A 19039-nucleotide genomic window follows, 5' to 3' on the forward strand; every position below is an offset into this window, starting at 1 on the left:
GGAGCAGCAGAGGGAGAAGGAGAAGCAGGCTCCCCACTGAGCAGGGAGCCCAAGGCGGGGCTCGACCCCAGGACCCTCAGATCACGACCTGAGCTGAAAGCAGACACTTAACCAGAGCCACCCAGGCGCCCCCAGTTCTACAAATATTATTATATAATGTTTGATTTTTAACAAAATAACAGAAACCATCTAAACCTATAGTGTCCAATATACTAACTCCCTCACTGGGCTACTGAGCAGTTGAAATGAGGCTAGACCAAACAGAGAAGGGCTATAACACACGCTGGATCTAAAAGACTTAGCATGGAAAAAAAAAAAACCCACAAAATATCTCATAAATTACACGTTGAAATGCTAACATATTGCCTATATGGAGTTAAATAAAATATATCAGACACCCGGCACCAGTAGGTTGAATGTCTGACTCTTGGTTTCAGCTCGGGTCATGATCTCATGGGTCATGGGATTGAGCCCCGTGTCGGGCTCCACGCTCAGTGGGGCATCTGCTTGAGATTCTCTCCCTCTGCCTCTGTCCCTGCTCATACATGCTCTCTCTCTCAAATAATAAATCTTTACAAATAATCATTAAAATCACTTTACCTGCTTTGTACTTTTTTTTTTTTTAATGTGGCAACCAATTAGAACCCCACACATGGCCTGCCTTCTATTTCTATCAGATGTTACTGGTTCCAACAGTGGATAGTAGAGAAATCATCAGGGAAACGACAGCACATGGATTTGCTTGAATAGAACCTAACCACTCTGGTATCTCTTTGATAAACAGGAAGTCCTTTTATGAATATGAAATAATCAAAGTAAAAAGTGGTGCACCACTAGAAGATAGGGGATTCATTCAATCCATTCCACACCTGGCAAATATCTTTTGGGTTACCCGGGTTACTAACCAGGCTCCTAACCGGTCGCCGGCCTCCCCTCCCGCAGCAAAAGGGATAGCTTTAAACTGTAACCCAATCCTGATGCTCTGCCTGAAGCGCCTCACTTGCTGCTCTTGGACCATTCTATGCCTCAGGACCTTTGCACAATCTGTTCTCCCTGCCTGGAGCCCTTTCCCACTCATTGCCCTGGCTTCAACTCAGAGGCAGCCTTCGGGCCTCAACAGAAGCAGCCCTTCCTCAGGGAGGCCTGCCCCCTCCCCACCCCCATCAAGCACATTCAATCCCTCATTTAACCACCTCATGGAGCTCCACACATTTATGGTAGAGCACTCACATACAGTCATTAAATACGTCTTTCAGATAGTACTTGATATTTTACATGCTATCTTAATACTTTAATTCTACGTATATTACCGAATATACAATACAGTATGTAATACATTATGTATAATACACGTGCCTAACAAAATTCATGCAAATGCCATTTGCATAGGTCAGGAGTTGGCAGACTACAGCCCATGTACCACATCTGACCCTATGCCTGTTTTGTCCCCCAAACTAGGAACGGGTTTCACATTTCTAAATACAAAATGTAAAAGAGATGATTTGCCTGCTGCCAAGTGCGGTCACTTGATTTCACCCTGCCCGCAAAGCCTAAACTATTCACCACCTGACTCCTTCCAGAAAACGTCTGCCAACCCTGGCCATAGGTCAAACATCATTGAAGGTCAGGAATTTCATATGACCTGACCTGACACTGTTTACCTCGAACATGATTTTTCCCCCTCTCTTGCCCTCCCCTCGGGCTGTCAACTCGACAGAGGCAGTGAATGCCCAGGTGGTGGGCCTGGATTGTTCACCTCCCACCTACCGCAGCTTCTGGCACATGGCAGGCACTCAGAAGCACCTGGGAAAGCTAGAGACCAGACACACCAGAGTCTCCCCAAACGATAAATTAGATGCGGCCAACATCTGTGACCATCACACCAGGCACACGGCCGGCCAGGGCTGAAGGACACAAAGACAAGTAAGGTCCCAAGATCAAGTGCGGTGATGGATGCCCCGCTCTGTGACTACGCAGAAACCACCAAACTATGTACTTCAAATGCATGACTCATATTGTCTGTGAATTGTATCTCAACAAAGCAGTTTAAAAAAAAAAAAAAGATGAATAAGACCCAGGGTCAATTTAACTATGTGAATTCTCACCTCCCATATGCTGTCTTTGGAACCTAACGTTCCCCCTCTTAAAAACAAACTAGTAAGGACACACCGGCCCCACTTCATCACCTCGGTAAGAAGATACATCATCTCGACAGGGCTCGTTTGCACTTGTTAAAAAAAAAAAAAAATGTGAATGCAGTGTCTTTTCCCATTGCTATGTTGCTTGTAACTAGATTACATGCCCCCTTAACCCGAGATTTCTCACCCTTGGCACAGTTAACATCTGAAGCCAGACAATTCCGTTGTGAGGCTGTCCTGTGCATGGTGGAATGTCCGGCAGCACCCCTGGCCTCTACCCCCCCAGATGCCAGTAGCTTCCTCCCCACTCCGAGTCATGACAACAAAAATGTCTCTAGAAATGTCCATGTCTCCATGGGGGGGGGGCAAAATCACTCCAGTTGAGACCCATTGTCTTTTTTTTTTCTTTTTTTGTTTATTTGAGATCTCAAAGAATGAGCAAGAGAGAGAGAGCGAGCACAAGCGGGGGGAGCAGCAGAGGGAGAGGCAGAAGGAGACTCCCCACTGAGCAGGGAGCCCGTTGTGGGGCTCGATCCCAGGACCTCAAGATCATGACCTGAGCTGAAGGCAGATGCTTAACCAACTGAGGCACTCAGGTGCCCTGAGACCCACTGTCCTAATAGTTTTTCTATACAGCCCCACTCCTTCCACCAATACCTAGTGAGTCCAAAGACCATCCATCTGCCTGTCCACTCACTTAACACATTTACTGAGCCCTGCTTTGTAACAGGAGTGGAGCCACGACATCTACCTTTGTATCCTGCCCTCAAGCAGCTTAGAATCTGGTACAGGAGGTAGGATGGGTACCTCAGTAAGTGTAACGAAAGATTTTAAAAGTACCAAGGGTCACTGAAAAGTTACACATAAATGACAAGAGATCCCCAGAACAGACAGAGGGGTTACTTCACCTAGCAAAGGGGAAGAAAACTCAGGTTCCTCGTCCTCACAGCAGGGACAACACCTGCTTCTCAGAATCACCATGAGGATTAAATCTACATTACATGATTTCATTTTCATCCCCCAGTGGGATGTTCCCATCTTGCAGAGAAAGCAGTCAAGGCACAGAGAGGGAAAGCAACTTGCCCAAGGTGGCACAGCCTGGAAGTGGAAGGAGTGGAAGTTAACACAGGCAGGCTGGCTCACCACTGCAAGTCCTGCTTCCCTGAGAAGTCAAGCAGGGGACAAGAGATGGGCACTTGGTGACCTATTAGCGGCTGTCACTGTCATCGTTTCCACTTGGGAGCTCAGGGCAGGTTTCCCGAAGTAGGCAAAACCTAAGGGCCGCAAACATGCCAACATGTGCCATTGTGGAGACGGGGCAACAGCGTTCTAAGGGGATCGCAGAGCAGGAGCCAAGACAGTCACTGGACAAGCTTCGGGTGTGTATGCCCATCAACAAGCAGAACAAAGCACCAGGAGGGGATCGGGTGACACACAGGGCCAGGAGGACAGGCCAGGGCCTGAGCGAGTTAAGCAAAGGAAAACCGAAGCTCCTGTTGGGATTCCCACCAGGAAAGTGCTGCATCACCCATACGTTGCAAAAGCGCCTGAGCATTGTGAAACCGAGAGCTAAGTTTCTGGCTCCCTCTTCTCAGTCCCTTCTCTCCAGAACAGCCCCAAACAGGAAACTGGGAAAGCCACTGTCTTCCTCCAAAAGTCCCCCGAGACGCCCCGGCCCCCTGGCCCAGAGCATCCGAGCTCGCCCTCCTCCCTACGCCACGGTCTCTCTGTTCTGAGCGGAAATCCCAGCTGCGTGCTCCCTGTCCGTGCCAGACTGCGTCGCAGCAGGGGGGAGACGGACGCCGCAGGCGGTAGTCGGGAGCTCTGGCTTTGGTGCCGACGCCCGGGTTCAAGACCTCGCACAGCCCTTCCTGGCTGTGTGCCCTTGAGGAAGTCACTCCACCTCTCTGACTTTTGGTCACCCACCTCTTACCTGACTGTGAACCCTGTGTGCTGGGGGACGGTGTAACCGCCGGGGGCCGAGTTCACCTCTGCCACCTCTACCACATTGTTACTGCTACTGCGGTCACGACAGCTCAGAACGCCATGTGCCACAATGCCGAAGCCACCCAAGAGCCTGGGCCAGAGTCATTTGGCACAGCCTGCTGGAAAAGACTCCACTCTGGCCCAGCCCGGAGTCCTTCTGTCCCGCCGCTGACCTGGAAGCACCCACAATGGCTATTTTAAAACAGGCCACTAGGGACACTCCCATCTCGGTGCCAGGACGGTGCCACGCCTAAGTGCCCGGACTCTGGGCCAAACAGCCATGGTTCTGTCCCAGCTCTGCTACAGAGGAATAGTGGGACCTTCAACAAGGTACACAACCTTCCTGGGCCTTGGGTGCCCCACCTGTAAAATGGGGACAATAGTCCACCAACTTTTTAAGGCTGTTTTGAGGGTTCAATGGAAAGCATTTCAAAGAGGGCCTGGGACTCAAGAGCACCAGAAGGGTTAGTTAATACTAACTAGGTTATCAGTCTTAAAGTAGCCCTGCAAGGCACAGTTGTGCCCCCACGGCAGCCCATGACACCCTCCCCCAGCCTCTGATGCTCTGGCCGGGAAGGTCTCTCACTGCTCTTCTATCTCACCCGGCTTCTTCCCACCAGCTCTGTCCTGGGCCTGGAATGCCCCCGCGTGGTCAGCTCCTTCTCATCCCTCCACGGCGGCTTCAGATGCCAGCTGGTGCAGAGGCCTCACCCATCTAAAGTGCCCATCTCCGCCATTATTCACCAAGACCCAAACGTGTTATTTCCTGCAGCAACCCCCGTGTTTCTGTTCCTATAGCACAGGGCAGGGGTTCCCAGCCAAACTCTGGGTGACTTCACCTCTGTTTCCCCATCCATAGGATGGGAATAACCCCAGTCCCTTCTCCATAGGTTATTTACTGTCGGGATGAAAACCCCACACTCATAAAGCATCTAGAACATTCCCTGGCACTTGGCACATGCTCTAGAAGTCTACACTCCCAACTATTTTCCCTGTGGAGTTCCAAGTGTCTCTTTCCCTCCTACCTGGACTCTCCCCAAAGCAGGACCAATTAGCCTGCACACAGCAGGTGCTCATTCAATACGTGTTGGACAAGCAGAAGGAGGAGTGAATAAATCTATCTGAAGGGCAACCCAGAAACATGCAAAGAAAAGCCAGAGACTCCGTCCAGCCTGAAACCCAACAAACCCAGTTATGGGCACAGGTCCAAAGGAAATAACTCCAAGAGCAAGAAAAGGAGCAATCTAGACACGCTGGCCCTTTCACAGCCAAAACCAGGAAGCTCCCAGGCAGGGGAGAGCAAAGCAAAAGAGGATCCTGTCGAAAATGACCCAGTAGTCACAAACCAAAGCGAGGAGCCACTCCCAGCCCTGCAGAGGCCATCAGTAGCAAGGGGCAGGCACTGGCCCCTGGGGTCCACGCTCTAGACTAAGAACTAGGGCAGAGACATCATCTACAAGTAAGGACTGCCTAAAAGCCGGGTGCGGGGTTAGGGGAGGGCTCCGATCAAGGAAACGGTGCTTAAGGAGGAAGGGGAAGGGGGTGGCTTTTTTTGCTAGAAAGGTTTAGATACCGTCATAGCAAAGCCTTCCCCAGCCCAGGCACAGATCACAGCACTGTGCATGCCTCATCTTGTCTAATCCCTAAAACAAACCTCTGATGACACAGGTATTATTACTGTTCTCCATGTTACAAAGAAACTGAGGCACAGAGTCCAAAGGTTTCCTGACTTGAGCCAAGAAGGCCGTGTTACCCAGAGAAGCAGAAGTTAACAGAGGCTGACGGTGGGGGGGAGGGGGGGACGAGACACAACCTAGACCCATGTCACCGCCCGGTACTTCCCCATCTCAGCATCCTCCAGGATCCTGAGACTCCCCTTTGGACCAGAGCAAGGGACTGCTGTGTACTGAGGATGATGACAATTTCAACAATGACAAGGGATGAGGAGTGACAGTAACAGCCCCTAGAAATGGGGCTAGCGCACTGGTCACACTGGAACTTTTTTAAGTTTACAATTCTGTGAGGTAGGCACTGCTATCATCCCCATTCTGCACATGAGAAAACCCAAGCACAGAGAGGTCAAGTGACTTGTTCAAGGTCACACAGCCAGCAAGCAGCAGAACCGGGATCTGAACGGAAGCTACACTGGCAACCTGGACTCTTATGTCCCTCTGAGCATGTTCACAACTGTGGCCTCCGTGAGACAAGGAGGCCGCATGTGTCACTCACCAGGGGTGGATTTCCAGCATCAGGCCTAAGGCAATAAAAGGATTCACAGTAGTGGGAAGAAGGGAGGGAGGGACTGGAAGCTGTTATAATGTATCGATTGTAAAACCGACGTTGTGTGGGGGGTGCCTGGGTGGCTCAGTCAGTGAAGCGTCCGGCTTCAGCTCAGCTCATGATCTCAGGGTCCTGGGATCGAGCCTCACATCAGGCTCCCTGCTCAGTGGGGTGTCTGCTTCTTCCTCTCTCTCTGCCCCTCCCCCTGCTTGTGCTCTCTCTCAAACAAATAAATCCTTTCTAAAATAAATAAAGAGGGGCGCCTGGGTGGCGCAGTCGTTAAGCGTCTGCCTTTGGCTCAGGGCGTGATCCCGGCGGTCTGGGATCGAGCCCCACATCAGGCTCCTCCGCTGGAAGCCTGCTTCTTCCTCTCCCACTCCCCCTGCTTGTGTTCCCTCTCTCACTGGCTGTTTCTCTCTGTCAAATTAATAAATAAAATCTTAAAATAAATAAATAAATAAAATAAGATAAAATAAATAAATAAATAAATAATAAATAAATCCCATGTTTCTTCGCATTTTCCTCTGACACCGGTTCCTCCCAATCCGTGCATCCTACCACCTTCTACTGGCCATTTTTGCATAGCACGGCATCTCTGAAAGTGGGATGCATGTCACAGCTGCCGGCCTTTTGGAGTCGATGAAATGCAGGACAGCCCAGACGCTTTTTTCATCGAATTCACCTTTAGGGACAGCAAGAGGCTTTTTCCTAAGTTCCCAGAATCAAGAAGGGAAAATGAAAAACTGCCCTGAGAGACAGTCATCATCACCCCGGCGCCACCTCCTCACTACTGCTCCATAACAGGGCAATTAACTTCGGGGCGGTAATTGTCAAGCTACCTGACCAGGCCAGCTGGGGCAGAGCTGCCAATGGCACATCCGACCACATCCCCCTGCCAGCTGCCTGCTTGTCTCCAACTGTTCCTTCCCCAGGCCAGGCTGTTTTTGCCAAAGCCAGGCAGAGCGGAGGCAATAAAATCTCCCAGTTGACAAAGTACAGCCCTTTCCAATGGGCATGGTCACCAACAGGCCATGGTGTCTGCCTGGCCCCACAGGAGAAATCCTCTCGGAGCACCTTGGTGGCTCAGTCGGTGAAGCGTCTGCCTTTAGCTCAGGTCATGATCCTGGGGTCCTGGGATCAAGGCCCACATCGGGCTCCTCGCTCGGGGGGGGGGGGTCTGTTTCTCCCTTTGCCTCTCCCCCGCCCCTGGCTTGTGCTCTCTTTCTCTCTCAACTAAATAAACAAAATCTTTAAAAAAAGAGAGAGACAGAGAAACCCTCTCTGCAAACACAGCGTGCTTTCTGAAACCCGCAGTCGGGTAGGACGTGCCTGGCAAAAGGGTTAAGAATTTCAACCACTTCAGGGTCCATATGCTCCCTTCTCCCCAGTGTCCGTATGGTCCTCGGGGTGGGGGTGGGGGGTGAGCAACAGTATCCTGAATTCATATCCGCTTGTAAACTACTACACGGGTTTACTGGAGCTCTGACATCAGGTGTGGGGACAGGCCTGAAAACCACTAGCTGGCCACGGCTAGCTGTATACGGTGTCACACATACACGGTCACCAGTCACCCAGAAAAGACAGAAGTGCACAGAGAGTTAGCCAGCTAGCAAACCATGACATGACCCAGAACGCCACAGCCTGTGGCCTGAATCCAGGCAAGGACTTCTCCAGCTCAGCATCGGTGAAATGTGGGCCCTCCTAACTTTGTTGTCGTTGGGGGGGGGGGGAACTTCCCTGGGCCTTGTGTAACAGCAGCATCTACCCACTGGATGCCAGGAGTACCCTCCTTCCGGTTGTGACGACCTAAAACAAATGTCCCCCGGGGGCAGAATCACTGAGTGCTGAGAGCCTCAGATCTGGGCAGTTTGCACAATACCCTCTTTTTTCATTTCAGTAACAACCTCGTTATTAGTTATTCGGTAAACACATGAATATGGCCACCCTTTGACTTCGCATGTGTTCTAAAGTGATAGACAACTGTGTCTGGGATACACTGATTTAGGTTTAAAAGAAAAAGTGAATTGGTTTAAAGGAAAGTATTACGTAATTACATACGTGGCAGCCTCTCCCAACTCCCTATTCCACCTAAAAAGGCAGAAAACCAAATGCTCACTTTCCCTTGTCTACCCTGTAAGTGGAGGTGGTCAAGCCCAGGGCAAGACTATTCAGGAAATCCTCAGAGACCACCGACTGGGGACAGGACATGGGTGAGTGCCCAGTACCATAAGCACTGAACCTCAGAGGTTCCGTCTCCTGCAAGGGGGTCCGTGACATGCCCCTCCAACACCCAAGACTTGCTTCCCATTTTCCCAGGAGCTGCCTGTGCAGAGGCTAAAACAACAAGGCTATGACCAACTGCCTCGAGAGGGAACAATTATTAGCAAATTGCTTAATTAGGTTGATGTTGACATTTCATCAAGTAAAGATGTTAATTAAAAGTGGGTCATATCCAAGATGCATTAGTAAGTGAAAACCAAAAAAAAAAAAGAAGAACAGGGGTGCCTGGGTGGCTCGGAGGGTAAGCATCTGCCTTCGGCTCAGATCATGATCCCGGGGGCCTGGGATCGAGCCCCACGTCGGGCTCCCAGCTCAGCGGGAAGCCTGCTTCTCCTTCTCCCTTGCCATTCCCTCTGCTTGTGCTTTTTGGCTCTCTCTCTGCCAAATATATAAATAAAATCTTTTAAAAAAAATGAAGAATATGTTTTTACAGGATCCCATCCTTATTTTTAAAAGATATTATCTATTTAGCATAAGGGGAGAAAACAGCTGATTTGAAAGTTAAAACGCCAATCTGTCAATAAGACATTATCTCCAGAAGAGTGTCATCATAGAGGATTTTCACTTTTTAATACACTCGTCCTGTAAGGTTTCATATACTGTATCTCTTATGATATCAGACCAAGAAGAGAGTCCAAGAAAAAGTTCCTTTAAATAATTCAGGGGCGCCTGGGTGGCACAGTGGTTAAGCGTCTGCCTTAGGCTCAGGGCGTGATCCCGGCGTTATGGGATCGAGCCCCACATCAGGCTCCTCCGCTATGAGCCTGCTTCTTCCTCTCCCACTCCCCCTGCTTGTGTTCCCTCTCTCGCTGGCTGTCTCTATCTCTGTCAAATAAATAAATAAAATATTTTTAATAAATAAATAAATAAATAAATAAATAAATAAATAATTCAATCACTCCCATGTTTATGGTAACAGAAAACCAGGAACTTTCCAAGTACGCAAATGTCAGTGGCTCTCAGAATTGTCACAACTTCACTTGTATGCCATCCGTTTAAATACTTCAGCAAGTCTTCTTACTTCTGAACTACAAAGAAAACAATGGGGAAAATGAATTTCTCCACACATCAGCCCAATTTCAGAGCTGATACCTGATACCCGGGTATGCCTCACCCAGACCCGGAAAACACCACAGACACCCAGGAACACCACCACAGACACTCCGCAACAACTGGGCCAATTAACCTGAATTGTCTCAGATGCTGGGGACAGGTGTCTGAATCCCTGCGGTCAGACGGGGCTCTTTTCCAACTCTGCCAAGGCCTGCACGGGACCAGGGGTTGCAAGGAGATAATACACCAGAAGAGAATCATGACACCCGAAATGCCCTCTCCACTGCCCCCGAATATCCAGCACTGTCCCCTACGGTCCAGCCTCCTCCAGAACCACAGGCAGCATTTGCTCGAGCTCTGCTAAGCACCCTCTACGCCTCACCTCTTCCTTCCTACTGTGTAACACATGCAACATCACCATGATCCTCCCCTTTACGGGTGAGTCAACCCAGGCTCCCAGAAGTTAAGTAACTAGCCCAGGATCACATGCTGGGAAGCGGTAGGACCGACGTGCAAACCCGAGCTCCTGAATCTGGCCTCTTGACCCCAGCCATCTACCTCCCTGGGTTTCTGTGGAGCTGTACCTTCTGGTCTAGGCAGCCCCCGGCCTTCAGCGACCAATGCTCATCCCTCCCTGTGGCCCCTTTGAAAATAAAGAGGGTCTGACTCAGGGCTGAGCCCTTTCTCCAGCTCCTACCCCCGCCAAGTATGCAAGTGAACTGGAGGAGAGCCAGCAGACGCCAACACCGAGTGTGGCGTGGCCCACCCAGACCCCAGAGATCTCCGTGGGAGAAAAAAAGATAAGAGCGTCCCAAGATGCTGTAACAGCAGTCCTCAGACAGAGTCTAATCTACCATATGTCTTTTCTCCCTGGCCTCGTTAGTGACTTAATGATCTTGAGGAAGATGCCTCATCAAAGGGCTCCTAGATAATCTAACCAAATTAGAACTGCCAGGTCACCTTCCCAGCAACCAGCAGCTCCAACTTTCCTCGGGGCCACTGGTCTCGAGCCTCTAAGGCTAACTGGAGGGACCAGAGAAGACGCTGTTACTAATACGCACCCATCATCTGCCCACGGTAATAAAAACAACCATAATAATGGGTATCCTTAGACCGTGCTAGAATGGTGAAGTAAGCCAACCCCTTTAAAAAAAAAAAAAAAAAAAAAAAAGCTCGAGCTAGAGCGGAATCGTTTCAAGTGTTCTGAGATACTCGCTCCACTCCTGAGAATACGCTCTCAGAACTAAGGCAACAGGCATTCTCCACGTGATACTCATTATAATGTTTTCTTTAAAAGAAAGAAAGGAGAGACAGCAATCTAAATGTCAAACCACAGGTAATAATTATGTAAATTACAGTCCACCAATACAAGGACCTATTGCTGTGACACTGTATAATTTAGAAAGTTTTATGGGAACGTGGGAAAATTCTTACACCAGTAAATGAAAAAACAGGAAGATTGAAAATGGTCCTGCCCTGTCCAGCACACCCTTGCTAACCACACACAAATCTGCACAAGAATCAGATGTTAACACGCCAATAAACAAACGGTGGCTTGTGGAAAAATATCTGGGACACTCATGACAGACAAAGGGGCAAGATTCCCAATATATCAAGAGCTCCTCCCAATTTAACAGGAAAAAGGCAAACCAGTGGAAAGATGAGCAGAAAAGACACAGAAAACAGACGCACAGAAAAGAACACACATATCACCAGGAAATAGGTTGCAGGGACGCTCAGTTTCTAACCAAAAGAGAAATGCAGGTGAAAGTAAGATTTTTTTTTAATCCATCGAATTAACAAATTCAATGATGCCCAGGGCTTGGGAAGATGCAGAGAAACGGGAATTCTCATTCATTGTCAGCGGCAATGAATTGGCTACATTCTCCTTTCTGGAAAATAACCAGCGAATACCTACTAAAAAAAATTTTACACAATTTTGACCTATATATGAGGACGCTTTCGTTCACAGGAACGAAAACCGGGAAATAATGCAAGTGGCAGTTATTAATAGGGAAAAACACCGAGTTAATTATAACAAATCTATAACTTGGAATATCAAAGAATTATAAATAAGTTATGTGTTTTTTATATAAATTCAATCAGCCAACATAGAGTACATCGTTAGTTTCTGATGTAGTGTTCAATGATTCATTACCTGCATATAACACCCAGTGCTCATCCCATCACGTGGCCTCCTTAATGCCCGTCACCCAGTCACCCCCCAATCCCTCTCCCTTTCAGCAACCCTCAGTTTGTTTCCGGGAGTCCAGAGTCTCTCATGGTTTGTCTCCCTCTCTGCTTTCTTCCCATTCCGTTTTCCCTCCATTCCCCTATGATCCTCTGAGCTGTTCCTCATTAAGTTATGTTGTATTAAAGACCGTGTCACATATCACAGAAAGATTATTATGCAAATAGTGAGATTCTATGTATTGACATGAATCACATGTTCAGTAAAAATAAAAAAACAGAGCAATGATTTTAACATAACCCCTTTTATTTAAACACATTTATGTTTGTGAACGTTTCTATGATCCCAGAAAAGACTAGAAGACGACCTCGGTTTCTGGGTAGCTCCAGGGAGCATCAGGTTAACACTACTTTTAAGAATCTCTGTGATGGGGGCGGCTGGCTGGCTCAGTGAGTAGTGCCTGTGACGCCTGATCTCAGGGTCATGAGTTCAAGCCCCACACTGGGCGAGGGGCCTACTTAAAAAAATAGATAAATAAGTAAATAATAAAACAACTCTCCCTGTGATGTTTATTCTTTAACAAGGAGTGTTGCTTTTGTAAGTAAGACAACGGATGAAGCCAGAAGGTTTATGTGTAAAAAAAGTTAAATCGAGCTGCATTAGCAGGATGGGATTCTGAGTAAAACTTCACATGCTGTTAAATTGTTCATGTCAAAGCTCTTTTGAAATGACAGCGAAGACAAAAAATGCTTAACACTGAACCCTATCTTTTTAAAATGGGAGCAAAACCAAGCACTCTCCAGCCAGAACTCCCTGGAATACAAGGTTTAACTCAGCCAAACAAAAATCCTCTCTGATTCAGGGAAGCAACGTGAACCTGGTCAATTTCCAGCTTGCTTACTCTTGCCTCAAAGGCCAGGAACACAACAGGTGCTTCATAAATGCTGGTGGGTCCATTAGTGGACAGCAACCACCAGGCACTCAGAGCTATCAAATTTTCAAAGCACAGATCTGTGAACCCAGACTTTCCTCAAGGAGGAACTTATTCTGCTGAGTCATTTTCGTCAACCTGCAGACCTATGCAAAAATGAGTACCCAGCAATGCTCCAGACAGCACTGTATCCTGCCAAATTTCTGGAACCAACGCCAACAGCAGCCAAGGTAGGACTGAGGTAAATGTAAGGCACAGTCACAGAAGAATGTCGCTTGTAAACAAGTGTTATTTCCTTTTTCTTTCGATTTGCATGGACTTAACGTAGGAAAAAAAAAAATCAACCTCGGTTTTTAAGTGTAGGGAGCAAAATACAGAACATTATTTAGAATATGAACCCATCTGGGGCACCTGGGTGGCTCCGTTGGTTAGATGGCTGCCTTCAGCTCAGGTCATGGTCCTGGGGGCCTGGGATGGAGCCCCTCGTTGGGCTCCCTGCTCAGCAGAGAGCCTGCTTCTCCCTCTCCCTGCCGCTCTGCCTACCTGTGCTCTCTTTCTGTCAAATAAATAAGATTTTTAAAAAAAAAAAAAAAAAAAAAGACTATGAACCCACCTAGGGAGGAAAAAAAGATATATGTACCCTCTCACCCCTTCATACATATTTGCATATGCCTGGCATTTTTCTAGAAGGATACCCAAGAAACTATCATCAGAGGTACCTCTGGGAAAAGAGGGAAGGGGGGTGTACTCAAAACGTTTACTTTCCTTCTGTATTCTCCTAGACCATTCGCCTTTTTTAAAATGATACCACAATCCAAATAGTTACCACGCAAGATCTTCATGCAATCAGCCAGATCATATCAATATCTAGTTGGTTGTTTTTAAGACTCTATTATTTTTTAAGTAATCTCTACCCCCAATGGGGGCTCGAACTCACAACCCTGAGATCAAGAGTCGCATGCTCTTCTGACTCAGCCAGCCAGGCACCCCTCAACATCTAGTTTTAAAAGAAGAGTTTCCGGGGCGCCTGGGTGGCACAGCGGTTAAGCGTCTGCCTTCGGCTCAGGGCGTGATCCCAGCGTTATGGGATCGAGCCCCACATCGGGCTCCTATGCTATGAGCCTGCTTCTTCCTCTCCCACTACCCCTGCTTGTGTTCTCTCTCTCGCTGGCTGTCTCTATCTCTGTCAAATAAATAAATAAAATCTAAAAAAATAAAAAAATAAAAGAAGAGTTTCCTAGCAATTTAAAGGAAGTCATCTCAACCAGTCATGAAATGCCATTGGAAGAGAATCATGGGCAGCTGGGGAGTGGGGAATCCCAACTTGATCTGACCCTGAAGGGTTTTCAGCTCTGGTTCAGTAACAGATGAGACTCACACACAAAAAAAGTATGCTCTGAATTTAATTGTAAAAACCTGAGACTCATTCCAACATAAATGGATCAGAAGCCCAGGCCTCTGCAAGTACGGCTCTATGTCCTCGCCAAGCTTCCTCTTTGGAATTTTCAGGCCCTTATTACCACAAGCCGTTTTATTAGCACTTTATGCATTTCTGCAGAATGCTGCAGGCAAGATTTTTATGAGATGGGCTCTGTAGTTCCTTTGAGTTAAACTCTGTGATACTTTGACCACTCCAGGCACCCCAGGGCCTTTGCACTTGTGGTTGTCGCTACCTAATACTTCCTTCCCCTAGTCCTTTCACGGCCAGCTTCGCCATGCAGATCACAGGTCAAATGTTACTTCCTCTGAAAGGCTGTGCCTGAATATCCCTCTATCACAGCTGGTACCCCACCCCCAGTTCCTCCCAGTTAATGTCTCTGTGGCACTTCCTACTGCCCAAAATTGTCTTGGTCATTCCTAATGTAAGCTCCATGAGCACATGCCCCTCATCTACCTCGTTCATGGCTGCATTCCCAGGGTCTAGAACATAATAGATGCTCACTTCACAAAAGACTGACTAAATGAGCAAGAAACGGCTGTGGCAAGAACAAGCGATCAAATCCAGTGTTTTTAAAGAGCACTCTGAAGCTCTTCGTACTGGGAAAAATAAATAAATGCTCTCCAAAGAGGAGGACTCCCCCAATCAAGGAGGCCAATAAAAGGTAGACTGAGACTCTCAGAGAGAAAAGGGAAAAGCCCCATAAAACGTCCATTACCACCTCCCCAGTCATCTAGACCCATTTTCCAGGACTTGGCAACCTTGACCAGGGCACGAATCCCACAGTTAAGCTGAGGGGACACTTCAGCAGAACCTCAGCTCTGTGACTGTCCACGTCTCCTGGGGCAGTTTAAAATGAGGGAGTGAAGCTTCCAAGCCAACCTCCGTCATCACACACCCTCCAGCCAGAATGGACAAGCGCCGAGAAACACAGGCCCGGGTGGGAAACAGCATGGCAGAGCCAGCACGTTCCTTCTCCAAGTAATTGTGGAGTTTAACCTCCTTACGGTCTCATTAAGCTTCTCCAAGGCAACCCTGGTAAACCAATTACATGAGAAGTTCAACGGCCTAAAATCTCGCGGGAAAATGCAAGGATGCGGGCAAGTCTCGCCCCAATGTATTCTCCAGATCCCTCCACACCAACGGCTGTGTGACTTCAACACCCAAGGGACGTGTGGCGATGTCTGGAGGCATCCGTGTTATCACAACATGGGGAGATGCTGCTGGGGCCCAGTGGGTAGAGGCCAAGGGTACCGCAGCGCAGCCCACAGGGCACAACAGAGAATTTCCTGGCCCCAAATGTCCAAGTGCTGAGGTTGACAAACTGTGCTTCACACCTACCACCCCCGTCCCTAAACCGGCTCCCTCAAGGCCCCCTCCCTCGCCCCAACCCTCAGCCTTGAAGCGTTAAGTACAGGTTCCCTGCCTCCATCAGAAGAGACGCTGTCCCAGTTTCCACGCCAGGCTGGGGGAAGCCCTCGCCTCAGGATGTTCAACCCCTTGTCATTATTCCAATCCCTTTTTTGAGCACGTTTTTTTTTTTTGTAAAATGTTCAGGCAAGTTTTGATGGGCTGGAGTTTTACTAACCATTAAGATAGGATAATAAAAGCTAGACCCTATCCTACCATGAAAATCTAGAGCCAACAGACACACCAAGATGCTTGCTTCAACTTCCTCGGGCAGCCGCGATTAGTCTCTGAGGGCCCCCACCAGCCAACATGACCTTGATGGAGCCAGGGGTCTTTGCACCATCAAACTAACAAGTCGGACGGGCCCCAGGCACTTCACCAGAAGCCTGGGCTTCGAGGCAGGCAATGTCCACGCAACTAACTGGCCACAGGTGAAGGAAGCAGACCAGGTGAGAAAGCACAATGGAAAAAAGCGACCAACGCTGGGCTCTAGAATTGAAGCCACAAAGAGGAGAGGGAATTGTGGCAAACGGGGGCCAGCAGCAGGCCTGTTTTGGGAAGGGCAGCCCCAGCTGACCACGGCCACATACAAATGCAGGCCCTGCTGCTCTCAGAGCTGCTGATTTCTCATAAGTCAGAAATTCATATTTTTCTGTGAACTCTTTCAAAAATCAGTAAATAGTAGCAATGACAGTAATCCCTAAGTGAAAGAAAGCCAAACCAGCCCAGTAGTGGGCTGGATCTGGACTTCCCACGCTCGAATTCAAATGTTGACTGAACCTATATGTTTGAGGCACTGAGTCCTGGGAGAGGGAAAGAGGGGCAAGGCTCAGGGCTAACCCTTCCAAGATAGACTATGCCGTCAAGCGTGGAAGCCAGAGGGCTCAGTCTCCCTGGGTATCCATTCCAGACAGGTCAGTGACTAGTCTGTCCTTAGAGACCTCTGGAGAGAGGCTGCAGCCCAGCTCAAAAGCCATGCCAGTGCTTCCTGTCATTTATTCCTTCCACAAATATTTACTGGGCATCTACTAGGTCCTGGGCACCATTCTAAGTGCTAGGATTATGGCCATAAATAAACACAGGCCAAAAACAAAAACAAAAACAAAAACAAAAAATGCCGCTCCTGTGGACTTGACTTGTTGGTGGGGGTTTACAGAGAATAAACAAAATAAGTAAAATATCTGATGTATTAGATTGGCTGGGGGGGGGAAGGGTAGAGGAGGGAGTGCAGGGAAGGACTGCGGGCACAAGGAAGTGGCAGGGAGTCAGAGAAAAACTGCCTAATGTGACATCTGAACAAATATTCGAAAGTAAAGGAGCATTCCATGCAAGGGCAAAGGCCCTGAGGCAGTCTAGTCATCTGTGTGGCAGGAGTGAAGTGAGACAGAAAGTGGCAGGTGAGGAGCTCAGAAAGGTGACAGGGTCAGATTCTGTCAACTCTTGCAGGCCTAAGCCTTTTGGCTTCTATCCGAGCGAAGTCTGGAATCACTGCAGGATTTCAAGCAGAAGGGGGAACAAGCCCCACTGGCTGCTACGTTGAGATGAGTCTCTAGGGGTCAAGGATGGAAGCAGGGAGAGCAGTATGGAAAGAATGTTCAAATCCTGGAGTGAACTGATCCACCATGGCTCCGGCCAGAATGGTAGCTGGGGGTGGGTGGTGGTGAGAAGCTGGCAGATTTGGAAACATTTTGACGAAAAAGGCAACAAGATGTGCTGACAGCTGAGATGAGGAATGGGAGGGTAGGGAGGGTGGGGAGGGTAAGGAGGGGTGGGTCAAGGATGCTGCGGGTTTGGGGCCTGGGCCTCTGAGGACAAGGCTGGTATTAACTGACATCAGAAGGGTCTGATGTTCTGTTTAGGACAGGCTAGGTTGGAGCACTGCCCCCCCCCCGCCCCCCAGTTAGAGACATCAGTTTCTAAAAGTTGAATCCATCACCACATTCAAAAGGAAAGTTACCTCCAAGAGTATCCCCAATGGAGCCGGGCCAGCTGGGGGAAGGAGAACAGGACAAAGCCATAAGGCAACCCGGGAACCCTGAATTAGCTCTTGCCCTGCCCTGTCCTCTCACAGGTTTCCCCTTTCTCCTCCCCAAGCCATTTACCATCTTACCTTGGGCCCATCACACTGCCACTCCGGGCCTCGGATTCCTGCCTTCCTGCAGGAAGTGGGGTGAGGGGAGGACCCCATGATTCCGGGGTCCCTTTCAGCTCTAAAAGTCCAAAGGAAGGGAGAGGGGGGAGACTGGAAAGAGGGGTAAACAAAAAGGGGAAGAAGACAGGAAGGTGGAGGAAGGCAAAGGGATGAGTCTATAAACCAACAGAAAACTTGGGGGATGGGGGAGCTGGGGGTGGAATTTGGCTCTTCAAAGACTGTTGTAAAGCCAGGAGGAGCTATTAAGGGACAAATTACATGGACTCCCAAGGCCAGATCCTACCTCGGGGAATTTCTAATAGCTTCTAAAATATTCCTGTTCTCCCACCCCTTGGCTGCTGATTCAAATATTCAGAGATTTACTGAGTTCTCCAAGGCAAATACCAGCTCAGGAGCCAAATACTAGCAGGATTCCATGAACGGCAACATGGATCTCCTACGTCCATTCACCCCCAGCCACAGCAGGTGCAGCAGCAAAAACTAACTAGAGAATTCCAACTGGTGTCAACTGCTTACAATTACCGAGCACTAACTGTATACCAAGCAGCAACATTCTACGTATCTGCCAAGGATTCGCTCATTTGTTCCTACATCACTGCTCTTTGCTTGGTATTGTCTCACCAGCCCCATAGGGAAACTGAGGCATGCAGAGAAGTAACTCTCCTGAGCTGTAGAGCCAGGATTTGAAGCCAGGGGACGCAGGCACTCTGCTCTGAGGCAGTGTGCACTGCTTACTAATTTTTTTTTCCACTTTTTGACATTTTTCCAATTTTTCTACACTGGGTCTACAACATAATAAATAATTTTTTAAAAGTTAACCCCCAAGGAGAGGCCCAGGCCCATTCTCCCAACCATCATACAAACACCAGCCGCAAAACAGCACCCTCCTGCCATCAATGATGGAAAAAACAAGCCAAGTGTTGGTGAACTTGGCATCTATTTGGGTAACGAAGCTCCTCCTTTCTCATCTCAGAACATTTACCCGGGTGAAGGGGGTTAAATCAGTGGAACCCTCACTGTGGGCCATTTCCACGTTCTGGTTTTTCTGGACATTTCGTGAAGCTCAGAGGCAGGCACTGGCCCAGGAACAAAGCTCTGATAAGAGTCTCACGTGGGCCAGTCCTTTAATTTCTGAACACACGACCTTGGTCAGGGAGAAGGCAGGCATAAATCGGGCGGG

At 48.6% G+C, this 19039-nt stretch overlaps 1 protein-coding gene across 10 annotated transcripts in view; it reads right to left on the reverse strand.

Annotated features, from left to right (window-relative positions):
- The window catches only part of ABCC1 (ATP binding cassette subfamily C member 1), a 130730-nt gene that overhangs the window by 109256 nt on the left and 2435 nt on the right, over window positions 1-19039 (reverse strand). Inside the window, exon 1 of one of the 10 annotated variants that reach the window (XM_040635276.1) lies at window positions 4072-4302. The exons of the other annotated variants lie outside the window; for them this stretch is intronic. The gene's annotated coding sequence lies outside the window, so the exon portion shown is untranslated. Of the gene's footprint in view, window positions 1-4071; window positions 4303-19039 lie in introns of those variants that run through there. 10 annotated transcript variants of the gene reach the window in all.

The sequence above is a fragment of the Ursus maritimus genome, unplaced genomic scaffold (genome assembly GCF_017311325.1).
Source record: "Ursus maritimus isolate PB19 unplaced genomic scaffold, ASM1731132v1 scaffold_2, whole genome shotgun sequence".
In the NCBI taxonomy this organism is placed as follows: Eukaryota; Metazoa; Chordata; class Mammalia; order Carnivora; family Ursidae; genus Ursus; species Ursus maritimus.